This window comes from Octopus bimaculoides, chromosome 3 (genome assembly GCF_046866305.1).
Source record: "Octopus bimaculoides isolate indiv1 chromosome 3, ASM4686630v1, whole genome shotgun sequence".
NCBI classification, from domain to species: Eukaryota; Metazoa; Mollusca; class Cephalopoda; order Octopoda; family Octopodidae; genus Octopus; species Octopus bimaculoides.
The window spans coordinates 153,248,014-153,258,773 of NC_142930.1; positions in this window are offsets into that span (position 1 = coordinate 153,248,014).

Consider the following 10,760-nt stretch of genomic DNA (forward strand, 5'->3'; position numbering starts at 1 on the left):
CTTCAACTTTCAGCCTTCCTGGAGCTTCCTTTCCCAACTCCTATATATTTATAGCCTTGTGCCAATGTTAGATGACTTTTAACAGTTTCCATTAAATGTACACAAGCATTCACTGTTTTCCTGCTCTCATGAATCTAACTTGTTCAGGTCAGCCAAGAGCATGCCGTCTTGTCTTCAGGAAACAATACATCTAGAACTACATAATCCAGTGTCTTTCCATCATTTTTTTAAAGACAGTAGGGTGTGATTTGAAGGAAGTGCAGCTGCTGTCTCAAGCAGGTTGATTGGCAGTGTAGGGAGTCTGTCATTAGCACAATTAAGCTAAAGATTCTGTACCTACTTAAAAGCTAATATCAGCTTGTTTTATTTTCAAACTACTTTTTATCTGCAACACCACTACCATTACCAAAGAATATGGTGGTCTTATTGTTTGAGTTGTCCAACTGGATACAGTGATATAATTTATTTAACAATCATGTCTATTACAAAATTTTAGCTTAATAGTACAAGCTAAAAGAACAGACATCAATTAGACATTGTATTGTTGAGTACTATTTATTTTACTGCTGGGCTGTTTAGTATTAAGTGTACCAGGGACACAGAATTCCAATAAGTGACAAAAATGCAATTTAGTAAAACACTGACCACTAAATTTGCACACTATGTATGGTTGCCGCACAATGTATAAGCATTGATTAATAGATTACAGTATGTGCAGGGATTAGTGATAACCAATGGACAGTAATTTCATAATTACCAGGCAAAGATATTTTATGGTATCTTGCTTCTTACAAGAATCAGAGATGCACACAAGTAAGTGTGGGAACATACATGAATATGAATATATATACAAGTATGTAGTTCTATGTATATGTGTGTGCATATGCGTACATATATAATTGTGTAATATATATATATATATATATATATATATATATATACATATACAAACAAGGTGTGTGTTGTGCTACATGTATGTATCAAAGGTTGAATAGAAAGAATACAACAAGGAGAAGTTAGACGAAAGCAGAGCAAATGGGAAAGTTGATGAAAACTTAACATGGGAAATAGGACAAAGATACAATACACCGAATATTCGAAGCTGAGTTTTCTTCAGTCAATGATGCAAAATATCATAGCAGTTTCACACCAATTACCATTGATACTGCTCAATTTTGCAGGTACCAGTGCTTTTTATTAAGCTACTAGGAAAAAGCTAGTGAATGTGTTCTAAGACAGGAAAAAACAAGTCATTATATAAAAACAACAAAGAATTATGCATATATATATGCTTTGTGCTGTTATGTATGCATAATTCTTTGTTCTATTTATGTCTTGTTTGTTTCTGTCTTAGTACACATTCGCTAGCTTTTTCCTAGTAGCTTAATAAAAAGCACTGGCACCTGCAAAATTGAACAGTATCAATGGTAATTGGCACGAAGCTGCAATAATATTTTGCATCATTGACTGAAGAAGAAAACTTGGCTGCAAATATTCCATGTATCATGTCTTTGTCTAATTTCCCATCTGTTATGTTTTTGTGTAGTTTCCCGTTAGCTCTGCTTTCATCTTACTTCTCCTTATATACTTTCTACTCAACCTTATATATATATATATATATATATATATATATATACACAAACGAATATAAATATGTATATACATGTATATATGTGTTTAGATATGTATGTATATGTGTTTGCATGTATATATATAGGTGTGTGGACAAATGAAAGAGAGGCACTCAACACATATAATAGAAGTTATATATATCATTTGATTCAGCCCCATACAACTTAGTTTTGTAGATCTCTTACAGAAACCTAGCTTGTCAGGCTGAATATGTGTGCGTGTGTGTGTGTGTGTATATATATATATATATATATATATATATATATATGCACACATATCCTATAATTTCTATCATTATCATTGTTCAGTATTCACATTTCTATACTTGCGAGAAGCAGACAATACATGTTGAGGTTGATTTTTTTCTATAACAGGTCACTCTTTGTGTTATCTCTCCTCATCAATTTCCAAGCTAAGTAATATTTATCTTACTACTTCAAACAACAGACTACTCAATGTTTACACAGAGTATTGTAAACAAATGTCACTGTTTCTATGAGTGGTGACAAGGTCAATACAGAAACACTCAATAGGATTTCCTCCATTTTGCTGTCTAACAATTTATTCATGAGGCATTGATTGGCCCAGGGCTTTTTTAGCAGACACTTGATGATGGTGCCACACATTGGCAACTCATCTGAAACCATATGGCTGTGAAATGAACTTCATAACGGTATCACTGTGCCTACGAATAAACATACACACACACAAACATATATACATATACACACACATCATCATTGTTTAACATCCATTTTCCATGGTGGCATGTGTTAGATTGCTTGACAGGAGCTGGTGGGCCAAAAGAAAGTGCCAAGCTCCAATATCTGTTTTGGCATGATTTTTTATGGCTGATTGCCTTTTCCAATGCCATATATATATATTGAAGTAAACTATATGTGTGTGTGTATATATATATGGACATTAAACAACGATGATGATGATGATGATCTATATATATATATATGGCTTAGTGGTTAGGATGTTGCACTCATGATTGTGAGATAATGGGTTCGATTCCCAGCCTGGATGTTGCTTTGTGTTCTTGAGCAAAGCACTTCATTTCATGTTGCTCGGCGATCATTTCGACATCTGACATGTAGCACCCAGTTGCGCTTGTACAGGTAATGTCGATTTGATGGAGGGAGTGACCTTATGTCTACACAAACATTTGATCACTATAAACAAATCATCTGTGTAGTTCGGTAAGAAATTATCGAAACCTCATATGTTGTCTGATGGGAGAGTCCATTATATATATATATATATATATATATATATATATATATATATATATATATATGTATGTATGGGAAGGCATGTGGCTTAATGGTTAGGGTATTCAGCTTATGATTGTAAGGTCGTGAGTTCGATTCCTGGCAACACATTGTGTCCTTGAGCAAGACACTTTATTTTACATTACTCCAGTATTTCAAAGGGCCAACCTTGCCACACTCTGTCATGCTGAATCTCTCTGAAAATTATGTTAAGGGTATATGTATCTTTGGAAATCTCAGCCACTTGCATGTTAATTTCACAAGCAAGCTGTTCCATTGATTGAGTCAACAAGAACCCTCATCATTGTAAGCGACAGTGCTGAGTTCAATATATATATATGTATATATATATATATATATATATATATATATATATATATGAGTATAGGTATACATAGAAATGTGTATGTGTGTATTTCTTTATATTTGTATAAATATATATAGATATGTAATATATATGTGTGTGTGTGTATGTATAGAGACATTGCCTTATGGTTGTGAGATATGGACTCTTTACTGTTGAGACATCAAACATTTAGAGTATTTCCATCAACAAAATCTCAGTGCTGTGTTAAATGTCATATGGAAGGACCACATAACCAATAATTGCTATCCTAGAACAGACCAACAGTGGAAGCATAAAATCCACAATCTTGAACTATGATGGTCAGGATATGTGTATGGAATAAAATGAAATTTCTTTGTCAAATCCTCTTCAGTTAATTAACTACTAGAAAAAGTCAGTGAGGATATCCTTCCCACTGATACAAAGATCAGCTAAATATATATATATATAATTATGCATGTAGGTATACATATATTTATAGCTTTCCATATATATACGTATATATGTATAGCTATACGTGTACCTACCTATATGTAGGTACATGTATACCTACATATATGTGTGAGTGTGTATGTGTATATATATATATATATATATATATATATATATATACCTACATATACATACACCAATATTTCAATCTGTATACACATTTACCTACCTCTTTCATTTATATTCTAAATAACAATAATAAAGTAAAGATTGAGAGGAAAAGGTGGAAAATAGAGCCAAGAACCATTCAAACTGGCATTACCATTGGAACTAAATATTTTAAAGTAAAACAAAATGAAACGTTGAAGAAAAACGTAAAGAACACAAAATGCAAAAATTGCGACCATGCTCTCCAAGAAATTTTCTTTGCTGTCTTTATTCCTCTGTATCATTTGAAGATTATACTTCTCATTCATCAATACTTCTTCCTGATTTAGTTGAGATATAACTGATGAGATGTGTGTGTGTGTGTGTGTGTGTGTGTATATATTATTCTTTTACAAGATTCAGCCCTAAGGCTGCAGCCATGCTGGGGCACTGCCAGTGTAATCACCTCTTTAATGGCCAATTCTACATGATTGGCTTTTGGTGAAGGAGGAAGGCTGACACTGCTGGGTTCTTTTGAGTTTCCTGCCTGGATATTGATTCATCTGGGACGTTGGATAGCAGGAGGTCAAGTTGTTTCTTAAAAAATTCTATCCCCCCACTCTATGACGATCCCTCAGATGTTTTGGGAAAGTGTTAAATAGTTGTGGACCCTTGTATCCCAAGCTATTGCAGTACATGGTTCTCACTCTGTTTTAAATAATGGAAAAACAAGGGCTTAATTGAATCATTTCATTCTTTAGCTACATTTTCTTGTTACAAATTTTGTGAGTGCTCTTTCTTTAGAGCATAAAAAAGATAAATTCAGAATTATTTCACACATAGTGTTTAAATTGCGGGGAAAAAAATGCTAAGAAAATAGCACAAACACAGGGTCTACTTCAAAAGAAGTTACAGACATTTGTATTGTCCATAAATCAACAGGTTTATCAACAACAATGCTAGAGATTCTGACAGGGAAAGAATCTGGGATCAAACCAGATGGAAGTTATATACTAACCAAAAGAAAACAGAAACACTAAGAGGAAAATATAATAGATTATTACCAATTATATCTATATACATGTATATGAACAGCCTTTGACTTTTCCTATCCAAAGGCCTTTTTCTTAACCCAACTTTTACATGCTATTATTTAAAGCTTTAATAGGTGGTAAGCTGGCAGAAATGTTAACACACCAGACAAAATGCTTTACAACATTTCATGTCTTTATGTTGTGAGTTCAAATTCCACTGAGGTTGACTTTGCCTTTCATTTTGGGGTTGATGAAATAAGTATCAGTTGAGCACTGGGGTCAATATAATTGACTAGCTCTGCCCCACTAAAAAAATTTCTGGCCTTGTGCATGTAGTAGAAAGGATTATTTTATAGCTTTGTCTCTAAGTTTCACTGTTCCAAAAAAGAATTACTTCATATTCTCTTGAAGTTTCTAAATTCTTATGTCAACAATAAATCATATGTATATATATATATATATATATATATATATTCCATATTTCTATTTATATATATTGTAGCTGGTCAATGTCCTCATGAAACCAACAAAGTGTTTACATGGTTTAAATTCCATACATATAGCTCTCACTTGTGCATCACATGTGTTTTGACAGAACATAAATGTATCAAATTTATAATTGTCTTTTGTTCCCTTTAATTGTATACATTATGAATTAAAAAAAAAATTACACACACATACTTGTGAGTGTGTATGTATGCTTGTAATGTGTATGTGTAGGTGCAGGCAATTTCATGTAGTGAAGATGCTTGCTTCACAATCATATTATTTAAGGTTTGGTCCCACTGCTTGACATCTTGGGCAAATGGTTTGTAACTGGTAGATGGAAACTGCAGAAACCCGGTATGCTTATATATATATATATATATATATATATATATATATGAGATGTTTCTATGTGGCCTGCTTGTTTGTTGTACCTTGTTTATCATTTTGTCCATGTTCTTTTGCCACGTCATGTACCCAGTGATGAAGGTATGTACATACATGTACATATATATGCATATACTCATATATTGTTTATATATATATATATATATATATATGGTTAAAAGTAATATATTTAGAATAAATCTAATAGAATATATCTCTGAATTCTTATATGAAGATTATTACTGAATTTATATACTAACCGTTGAATAACCTATTTTGAATACCAGCAAACTGGTAAGCGTTTGGAGAAATCCTTTATTAATTACCAATGTGTGTGTGTGTGTATTTATATGTGTCTGTATGCTATTTTTACATTGAAAAATAAAAAAAAAAACTGTGACTGTTTATATCCTACAACTTAGTAGTATACCTATAGGGCATCACTGAGATAGGTACCAGACTTAAAAAAAAAAAGCAAGCGCTGGAGTTCTGAGGCAGTGCCCCAGTATGGCCATAACTCAATAACTGAAAGAAGTGAAAGAAAGATATATAATGAATGATGCCCAGTTCAGTTTGTATTTTCAAAATTCCTTATACACACACACACACACACACACACACTTTTAAGGTACTCCAACTACAATATCTAATCTGAAATGCTTAGTGTTTTCTCATAACATGATCCTGTTACCTCTCTTCACTGCAATGATAATACTGCTACCACTCCCTCCATTGCCCATACATTATGTTTTTTTGTTTTGTATTTTATTTGGTTCAGTGCCATACGTGTGTATATTTGCATAAGTGGTTGTGTGTGTGTGTGTGTGTGTGTGTGCATGTCTATACATATACATACATATATATATTTGTATGTATGTATACACAAAGTGTGTGTGTATGTATGTGTGGATTGTGTGATCAATTTGTGTCCAGTACATTGCCAAGTTGCTCTCCAGCCCCTGCACAGAGACTGACTAATTGGTTGGGCAGGGAATCTATTAAAAGCACATGCCATCTGTACATTTTTTGGACTGTTTTTATATTATTATATCATTATTATTATTATGATTATTATTATTATTATTATTTTTATTATTATTATTATTATTATTATTACTACTACTGCTCCTACTAATACTGTTACTACAAAGAATTGTAATTGTTATAATTATGATTCCTAACATTACTACTGTTATTATCATGATCATTAAAATTATTATTATTATTATTATTATTATCATCAGTATATTATTTTTATTACATTGACTGTGGTGGTGCCAGGGTGCTGGAATTAGTACTCCAGGAACTGTTGGAAATTCTGTTCACACCCATCACTAATGTCTTTGGGGAAGGCATGAATGTCACAAATTATCCCTGTATATGAGGCTCTAAGCCCTACATAAGAATAATTATTATTATTACTACTATTATTTATTATTATTATTATTCATGTGGAAAATAAAAACATTATTGTTATAATTATTATTATTATTATTATTATTGTAATTATAATGCTACTCTAATACCTGTAGTTGTATTGTCAACGCACCTCCCCATTGGTCAATACTGACGATGGAATGTCTTTGCTTTATTACCTTAGGTAATAAAAAAAATTATTAAAAAAAAAATCAATAATAAAACATGCTTTTTTGGTTGTTGTTTTTTTCTTTTTTATATCCTGTGTGTTAAGAAGGGCATCCAGCTGTAGAAACACTGCCAAATCAGATTGGAGCCTGGTGTAGCCATCTGGTCCACCAGTCCTCAGTCAAATCGTCCAACCCATGCTAGCATGGAAAGCGGACAGTAAATGATGATGATGATGATGTGTTACAAAGGGCTTCCAATCCAGTCTTAGAAACCAAGCCAAAGCAGACTATGAGACCTGGTGCTGCCCCTGGCTTCGCCAGTTCCTGTCAAGTCATCCAACCCATGTCAGATGTTAAATGGTGATAATGATGATGATGATGTTTCACTCCAGAACATTACTGATCTCACAGACATGACCATCCAATCTTTCACTAAAGCTTTTTTGCAGTAAAAGGGTTAAAATATAAAAATTTCACTTTGTTTAAGCATTTTCTTTCTAAAAAAATTGCAACCTTCTCTGAACATTTAGTGCCTCTTATAGTGCTCTTTTAGCTTATAGTGCTCCCTTAACATTTTCCACCCACCCCATAAATTCACAATGTTTCCAATGGGTTATTCCTGACCAGGTTAAGAATCACTGATCTACATGGTCCCATATCTCATCCCTTTTCTAAGATACTAAAGTTATGGTGTGATTTAAGAAAACTTTGGCTGTTATTAGGCTGAACAGGCAGACTTGTCAGAGCTTTGGATACAATGCATTGTGAGTATTTGTTCTAACTCTCTGTGCTCTGAGTTCAAATCTCATCAAGGTCAACTTTGCCTTTCATTCTTTCAGGGACAAGAAAAAAATATCCATCCTCATTGGTGGATTGCCTTAACTGTTGTGTTAGAGGGTCAGGTGAGATGCCTTGTGGTTATGTTCTAATTCTTAGCATTCTGACAGCAACACTTATGATGACACTAACAATGCCAAACCTAAAGTGAAAGGCCTTTTCCTATGGATAAACCTCAGTGGCAGAGAGAGGAGAGACCTAAATGCATAGGCAACTGCGAGTCTTCCTCAAGAAAATCTTGGCTAAGTTTGCTCAACATTGACTGATAGAGGCCATAGCGAATAAGCGAAAATATTTGTTAATAATTTTATTGAAGACTAATCATTTCAAAGTCAAAGGTGGTGGTGCAAGGAACCTTTATGTGGCCATTCAAGTTGCAAGAAACAGTGCTTCAATCCTATTTTCTTGAGAATGGAAGTACACATGGGGCAATGAAAAGGGTAAAGAACCCCTTCAGCCATGAATGACCATGATATTTCATCAAGAAAGTTCCCCTCCCAGGCACAAATCCAGGCAAGGTTGTTTATGGAAGACCAGCAGTCACCCATGCATACCAGCCTCCCCTTCTCCATGCCATCAATATTATCCAAGGGAAAGGCAAAGGCCAATACAGCTTGGCACCAGTGACATCGTAACTCATTTCTACAGCTGAATGAACTGAAGCAACATGAAATAAAGTGTTTATCTCGAGAACACAACATACCACCTGATCTGGGAAATGAACTCACTACCTCATGAGTCCAAAGCTCTAACAACTGAGTCATGCAGCCCCACACATGGGGCAGTGTAATCCTTGATATATGTTGTGTGAAGAAAAAAAAGATGGGATGTATTTTGATCAGAGATGACCAGGGGCTGTTACAAAAAATGAAATTAAATAAAAATTTTTAAAAAAGCAAGAAATTAAAAAACATTTGACTGAATACTTGACAGCAGGTTCACTTGGTCTTTCATATTTCTGAGACTGATAAAGTATATACTAATGGGGGCTGATATAAATCAACAAAAAATTGATATCTAGGAGAAAGAAGTGAGTAGCAGAGAGAGAGAGAGAGAAATCAAAGTATGCATAAACAATATATCAGATGCCCTTCCTAAAACCAACCACTTTACAAAATGGTGTTTTTTATGTGGCACCACCACTAGAGCTATTACGTGGCGCAGGCATGGGAGCTTTTTACATGGCAACAGCAAGGATGCATTTTATGTGGTAACCACACAGATTAACAACCAATATTTTTGAATACAAATCTGGTGATAATCCATCTCTTCTGAAACAGCCCAACCAGCCGCTTCTTTATGCTCCAACTTCAAATTTGATTGAGATCAATTTTTCTTTTTATCCCTGTAGGTTTTATAAAATAAAGTACCAGTCTAGAATAGTGGGTTAACGAAACTGCTAGAATTTTAGACAAGATGCTTTGCAGTATTTGATACAACTCTTGGGTGGTAGACTTAATCTTTTATCAGATTTAACGTCACTGTTTGGTTCTTTGGTTTCTTTAGCAGAGTAAACTCTGTTATAAGCGGTCAGGCCTGGTATGAGGTTTGAGGATAACTTCCTCCCATCAATCTTGGAGGAAGTGAAAAAAAAAATGAGTCATTGATGTTGCTCTTCTTCCTTAATTAAATGTAAATAAATAAAAAATCACATTCCGAATCTCTATGTATGGAATTTTGTAGGTGAGACGATAGCAAACTTGATCTCTATGCAGGGCTGTCTTAACAGTATTATGAGCTCCAGGGCAAATCAATGCACTGGGCCCTATACTATTTAGCATATATGGATCAGAATTGGACCCATAGACCCATGAGGGCCCTGGGCAATTGCTTGGTGCACCCATGCCTTAACCCTTGAAGGCTCAAATTACTTTCTTAAATGTTAAGCTTATTTATTCACATTGCTTTGAATTAATCATGCATTATCTTGTCGCTTTGTGATTTTGATGATGTGCTTGTATAGTTTTAGAATGACATTGTTGGGTAGGTGTGAGATGCTGGATCTAGCCAGTTTAAACATAAAACATGTAGAATATTTGGGCCAGATGCTAAAAGGTTAAAATGGCTCCGTCCTCATGCCTTCTCCTAGCAATAGTCAATTTTCTTGTCTTTGTAATACATTGTTCAGTGATTGGTTATCTGGTCCAGCTGAAGAAAACAAGCCAAAAATGAAATGTACAGGCCAGACACGGTCCTCTGACTTGTCTAGGAGGGAAGGAATGCTAAATAAGAAGGGATTGAAACAAGGCGGCGAGCTGGCAGAAACGTTAGCACGCCGGGCGAAATGCTTAGCGGTATTTCGTCTGCTGTTACGTTCTGAGTTCAAATTCTGCCGAGGTCGACTTTGTCCTTCATCCTTTCAGGGTCGATAAATCAAGTCCAGTTACGCACTGCGGTTGATGTATTCGACTTAATCCCTTTGTCTGTCCTTGTTTGTCCACTCTATGTTTAGCCCCTTGTGGGCAATAAAGAAATAAGAAGTGATTGAAACTATCATGACCCATCCAACCCACACCAGCATGGAAAGCAGACATAAAATGATAATGATGAGTAGACAGAAAATAAACAGTTTGAAAAAAGGAGAAGAAAACTCAGA